A 7,576-nucleotide genomic window follows, 5' to 3' on the forward strand; every position below is an offset into this window, starting at 1 on the left:
CGCTCCTGATTATTTCTACAAAAGGAGAATTATCTTCAGTGTGATGCATAATGCATACAAATAACCTCAGAGACAAAAGACTGGAAGTAAATACAGGTGCGCAGACGAACAAACATGGCTTGATTCATGACTATCTGGGGGTAACCAATCACAGAGTCAAACCCGCTGATGGAATACATAAAACCGAGGTCATTGACTGCAAAGGATAGTATATGATGCCCTTTGCCGATGAATTGCAATGGATTGAATGTTTTCCTTTGATCAGACAATTGGCTTTTGAAAGCTACAAGGACATATTTCACAGCAGGCTTCACGGGCTGAAATGATAAATGCAAGGAAAGTAATTTGACGCCACAGAGCCACGCTGCGTGACTGCAAATCACCGATTAATTGATCAAACGTTACGATGCATTGTCCGCTTTTGAAAATGCCCTGCTACACAGAGGACAGCACTTATTTCTGTTTTCATTCATAAAAGCTGAAAAGAAAATTTAGGAAGAAGGCTATTTCGGCTATTTTCTGCTCATCAATAATAATTGTCAGTTAGGTCCTCTGAATAACCGCTGTTGAAGAAAAACTTTGCAGCAAAAAGCGAGCAGTTTCATCTCCTTTTATTTTTATTTATATTTTTTTTTTATTACAATTTCATTTGTATTTTGTATTTTCATTTGCTTTTTCATTTAATATTCTCTATCAAATAAACGTTAGAGCTCGCTTCATAAATTAGCACAAGTACCAGTATAACAGTAACCTAGAGATTACTGTAATCGGGGCATCATAAAAATTTCTTGGTGTCAAATAATGTTTAATTTAGTGAGAATGGAATATTCCAAAACGAGAGAAAAAAATGAAATAATTACCTTTGACGAGAGAATGTTTAATAAAGCCTTCGTCCAATCCGTCTACCCTCATCAAAGCTTTCAAACCTAAAATTACGTAATAATTCAAAAGTACAGAGAGAGAGAGAGAGATGAGAGAAGAGACTGGTCAGAGAGATAGGAGAGAGAGAGAGAGAGAGAGAGAGAGAGAGAGAGAGAGAGAGAGAGAGAGAGAGAGAGAGTCTACATTCAATGCTACAACTTATTTTAGAATATCCATATGACATAACTTTAATATTCATGTACAAAACAGTACTAACACTAAACGGAACTATAGGATCATTCTGAAATTATTTATCTGTGTATATGTATATGTATATATATATATATATATATATATATATATATATATATATATATATATATGTTATTTATTTATATATATGTATATATATATTATGTAAATGTTTGTGTGTATGTATTTACACATACATACATATAATACATAATATATGTAGAGGGAACGAGACCTCTTACATCCAATGTAACGTTGAAATTCAAGACTAACTTCAGACGTCTGAGAGGATTAAAATTTTTTTCCTCTACCTCAGATTACGCGTAATTACGATAGATGAAACCGCCCGCACCCGGAGGGGTAGTTCTTGTTTGAACGTGTTTCAGCTGCAAGTTTTCGTTATCTGTTTACGATAATTGGTTGGGAAAGCGCTTAATTAATCTTATCATCTTTCTCTAGAGCTGCTGTTCTCAGGCAATGCGAGTGTGTGTGGATAGCATACATACATACATAAATACATACATACACAATATATGCATGTCTGTAAATACGTATATATATATATATATATATATATATATATATATATATATATATATATATATGAAATATAGCTTTGACCTAAGAGTCTCAACAAATAAATTTTATATAAAATCCTCTTAAATGTCTTTTATTTTATGTGTGCTTTTGTATTATATATATATATATATATATATATATATATATATATATATATATATATATATATATATATATATCTGTGTGTGTGTGTGTGAGTGAGTGTGTGAGTGTATAGCGCGCGCGTACACACACACACACACACACACAAATATATATATATATATATATATATATATATATATATATATATATATATATATATATACATATATATATATATATATATGTGTGTGTGTGTGTGTATATATATATTTGTATACTTAAAATTAGGTGTTTGCTGCATTAAAGGCATTGAATTTATATGCAGTTTGTTTTTTATCTCTCCGTGACTGCATACCGACTGTAGGTCTTCTTTATGTCATTCTTCTGTGAATGGTAAGGTAAATTTTCTATGGTTAGATTTCCCCTAATAAAATGAGTAAATTACATCCAAGTTGCAGAGCAACTTTGGTGTTCATGAGGTTTTTTTAGTCATTGTGTTGTTCCTTGGGTGAGACACACTCCTCAGCCAAACTCATACAGAAATGAACACAAATGACATCAAATGGCAATTCCATTGTGACGATGCCTTTTTTGGATACAAGTGTAGCTTTTAATGGGGGTAAAAGTTTGTTTTTTCTTTCCCAGATCTCCAAGAACAGAGGGCAGCTCCTGGGATAATCAGCTCGATATGAATGGGTACTTTAAAATACGATTGAGGGAGCGTTAGGTCAATATTTTCGACAACAGACACGTCTTTGAATAAGGGGTCAACATCCTTAGAGGTGATGGTACCCTCAGCAGTGGAGTCCTTGATTTTCTTGAGAAATTTTGCCCGTGAACAAAATGATTTCATTGAGGCATTTAGCTCAACTGTAGGCAGGCTCCCTTTTTTGTGGGTCTCAACATTCCGGAGCAAGTATCCTGAACCATAACCTCTGATAATTGGCATTGAATGCTTTGTTGATGCAGTCAGTTAACCTGCTGTCATCCACCGGAGAGAAATCTTTCAGGTACTCTTCAAGGGCAGAACCTAATTGGGGATTATCAAGGGAAAGATTTATTACACCTAGACCAGTGGTTCTTAACCTGGGGTACCTGTACCCCCAAGGGGTACGAAACCTTAAACCTGGGGGTACGAGACATGATAGCCAGTGCAATGGTACCGTTTGAACATCATCATTAATAAGAAACAACAGCAAAAGATCCACTAAAAATGTGTTGGTGTATTATGTAGCATTACTCATAATTACTGATATAATTTGCATTCATTGTATCCTACTGATTGACACTTTTCATTTGAAATAAAGTACCTTTGTTCAGCAATTAAAAAATCCAATAATTTCTCAGCAAGGTTTGTATCACTTATCTTTTTCATGTTTGTATGGTATTTATATTGGATGGGGGTACGAGAACATTTTCTGAGATATCAAGGGGTACGGGCACTGAAAAAGGTTAAGAACCACTGACCTAGACGAATATATGAGAGGCTAAGAACCTGAAGAAGAATTAAATTAGGAGATCTTTGTCGTGTGGGCATACAGTCTTACACACCGGCTCTGTGGAGGGAAGAAGGATGGGCCCAAGGCATTCTAGGGAAGACATCCTTTGAGGGCACCCTTGCCCTGAAGGTCCTCCTTCCGAGGCTGCTCACGCTTTGAATTTCAGCTGCCTTTAATTGAAGGATGAGGATGTTGTTCGTAGATTAGCCAAGTTGTGCGATATCTTCAGCAAGGAGCAGAGGTTGCAGGGCATCAGTTTTGTGGAGAAGGCTACCACTCGTGTATCACTACAGAATTGGAGAGTAGCTACATTTTACCTAAATGTTTGGGCCTGGACTCAGTGTGACAATTAAAGAGTAATGCGAAGCTGGGGAGGCCTGTACAGGAGTTAGATCGTAATCTATCAGGTTAATGTTTTCATGTCTTTTCGGTAGATATCTCAGCTTGCTGTCATTAATGTGCTAAAAAATTATATTTCTTATCGACAAGGTCACTACAGAGAGAGAGAGAGAGAGAGAGAGAGAGAGAGAGAGAGAGAGAGAGAGAGAGAGAGAGCACGGGCGTTAACTTAGTGCTGATGGTAAATGTCAAGGTATATAGAATAACGGAGTTCTATATACCTTTGGTAAATATATTATCATAAGCTCAAGTAGTGCTGTACAATCCTCTCTCTCTCTCTCTCTCTCTCTCTCTCTCTCTCTCTCTCTCTCTCTCTCTCTCTCTCTCTCTCTCTCTCTCTCTCTCTCTCTCTCTCAGCTTCTACCTCTCTTCCTACTGCTCTTGGACGCGGCAGTTGCTGCCGACGACTGATCGATCCTCTGCTAAATAATGAGCATTTTAATTTGACTTGAAGACTAGAATAGTTTGGAGCGAGTGTTGGGACATGTTATCGTATCCAGTGTTATCTTCGTAATGAAAAGCATACATTTTGAAACGCTCTTTATATGCGAAAGATATCCATGCTAATAGTTTGCGTTGGCAATCTTTGACTTATCAATGACTTTTTATATGTGCTATTTTTGAATATTCAAGCCTGCTGAAGATGTCAAGGACTCTTTCATTTATTATGTTCCTGGGGCTTCTTCGTCTTCCAGATAACGTCAGCATGTTCCAGCACTTAGGATTTAATCCCAGGCGGTTAACGAAACCGACTGGCTTTCTGAATTCGTAAGTACTTTCGAGGCGACGATTGAAAATTGATATCACACTGTGCACAGGTTGCAGCGTTGAAATATTCTGACAGGTATTGTCTGTTCTCATTTTAACTAAAGTGGTAATTGCTGGCAAATGAGTTGTCCTTCTGTTTTAAACATTGTATTTGGTACGCGGTACAGAGTGTGCAAAGGTGGGTTGCAATTAAGAACGCACGGCTGCTTGCAATCTCATCTCAAATGCACGCTGACAACCGGAACGGTAACTTTCTTGAGCACCAAAAATTATACACACACACACACACACACACACACACACACACACACATATATATATATATCTATATATAATATATATATATATATATATATATATATCTATATAATATATATGTGTGTGTGTGTGTGTGTATATATACTGATATATCATATATATATATATATATATATATATATATATATATATATATATATATATATATATACCTATATGTCATCTATTGATATATATATATATATATATGTATATATATATGTGTGTGTATACTAATATATATATATATATATATATATCTATATATATATATATATATATATATATATATATATTCCAACAGGGGTTCCAGCAAGACAACAGCTCACATGATCAATTTATTAAGAGACGTTTCGTGCCCCAAGACATTGGCACATCATCAGTCTGGAATAAAATATATTCTTTTAAAAAACAATAAAGTGAGAAGTACAATCTAAAAATATGAATTACTGACAGAAGCTTACAAGTACTAGAAGACTGCCTATCAGTTCAGAGAAGGCCAGAAGACTCGAAACGTGAGGACCGACCGAACTACACTTCAGGCCAACGAAAGGGTAGTGGCAGAGACATCATTGTTTAAATTAGGTGATAGGTGTTTGATGTATAGTGACTCAAGTGTTGTTAGAAAGGATGCTTGGGTTGTTGAGGTAAGGATAGAAAAATGTGTTTTTTTCCATAGGAATCTTACACTTTAAGGCATGTGTTCGAATACTCGAGAGTTCGGGATTCGATATCCTTGATCCCGTCCTATAGCTGAGTCCCATGTTACTATAATAACGGACTTGCAACAATCTCCGTGTTGAGCCATATCGAATCCCGAACTCTCGAGTATTCGAACACATGCCTCAAAGTGTAAGATTCCTATGGAAAAAGCAGATTTTTCTATCCTTACCTCAACAACCCAAGCATCCTTTCTAACAACACTTGAGTCACTTTGCATCAAACACCTATCACCTAATTTAAACAATGACCTCTCTGCCACTCCCCTTTCTTTGGCCTGAAGTGTAGTTCGGTCGGTCCTCACGTTTCGAGTCATTCTGCTCTTCTCTGAACTGATCGGCAGTCTTCTAGTACTTGTAAGCTTCTGTCAATAATTCTTATTTTTAGATTGTACTTTTCACTTAAGTTTAATGTTTTCTGAAAGAATATATTTTATTCCAGACTGACGATGTGCCAATGTCTTGGGGCACGAAACTTCTCTTAATAAATTAATCATGTGAGCTGTTGTCTTGCTGGAACCCCTGTTGGAATGTATAGCTGTCTGCCCGCTGTCATTGTATATATGTGTGTGTTCGTGTGTGTAGTAAGTTTTGCCACAATCTTAAGAAATAACCCTAAGTAAAGACGTGTAATTATCCTAATCTGTACCTTATAAGCATTTTGAAGTGAGCAGTTAATTTTTTTAAAATCTCATCAGGTTGTCATAGAAAGTTAGAGTAACAATTAATATTTACTTTCTCTGATAAGCGACATAGATAAACAGGTTATAGTAAGGCCAACGCTCGGTTTTCGCAAAAACGACTTCAAGATACCTTGTTATGTAAGACTTTAGAAGTGATTTATGATTCTGAACTCTATTTCGCGATAACAGAAGGGCGGTTTTAGTGAGTTCTTTTGGAAACGGACCCCGGTTCTCTCTGTTTTAAATTAGGTCTCGACATTTCTTTGTACCTTTGAATGAAAACCTTGTTTTATAGCCGTTATCGATAAGTTTGTAAGGTGTTTACCGTCAAATGCTTAATTTACGTAACAGGTGAGTGTAATGGCACGACATCTGCTATTTCAGAAAAGGAAAGAATCGGAGATTTTGTTACAGTAACGAAGACAGCTCATATACTGTCGCCTACGCGTTCATGAAATGAATAACATAAAAATAGATTTAAATAAAGGTACAGTATTCCTTCGTTAGCACTGTAAGTTTCTGTATACGACTGCATGGATTTGTTTAATTTTAAAGTATAACTGTGCAAAAAATCTCTAAAAGAAAACGTCGAAACAGGAAAATTAAGTAAATGAGAAAGCTAGACAAAGAAATGGGTAAAATGATGAAACATTTTCACGGATAAGAGGAGATGGACCGAGTGGGAAGAAAGCCTTGGTAGCGACGGAGAAATTGAACCATAATGGGTTCATGAAAATGAAATGAGAGAGAAGAGAGAGAGAGAGAGAGAGAGAGAGAGAGAGAGAGAGAGAGCATCTCCAGAAAAAAAAAAATTTTCCACGTCAATAAAAAAAAACTAGAGAAACATATAGATACGCCAATAAAAAAACTAATTAAATAAGTAGATGAAATGATAAATAAATAAATAAAAATGAAATGATCAAGCAGACAAATAAATGCACCCATTAATTACGTGTGGAATGTCAGGCGCAAACTGATTTGAATGAGAAATCATAAATACGATGTATCATCAGACTTAGTCATGAATGTTTACCAACTTGAACAGACCACAGTCCCTGATAGAAGAGACCCGGATCTTGCAACACACCTTTGCGATCTGGCACAGGTGGGAATGAGGGTCGAAATTCAGCAAATAAGAAATAACTTACCTGATGTGTAGAAGATGCTAAGAATACTTTCTTAGAATGTTAACATCCTAGGAAACGATTATTTGCTCAAGTTTCCTGGCGTTGAACAAATACTTAAAAAACAAAAAGAAAATATACAAATTACAGATATTTATAAATATGTGAAATAAATACTTTTTATATGTAGGAAAAACGCTGCTTTGGCAACTGAACCGGATAATGGGAAGATTAAAAGCACATTTGGCCCCAGATTAGATTCGCCCTCTTGCTGTTTAAATTTCGGTAATGCAACGGCGCTGAATTTGTTT

Source organism: Macrobrachium nipponense, chromosome 22 (assembly GCF_015104395.2).
Source record: "Macrobrachium nipponense isolate FS-2020 chromosome 22, ASM1510439v2, whole genome shotgun sequence".
Classification (NCBI taxonomy): Eukaryota; Metazoa; Arthropoda; class Malacostraca; order Decapoda; family Palaemonidae; genus Macrobrachium; species Macrobrachium nipponense.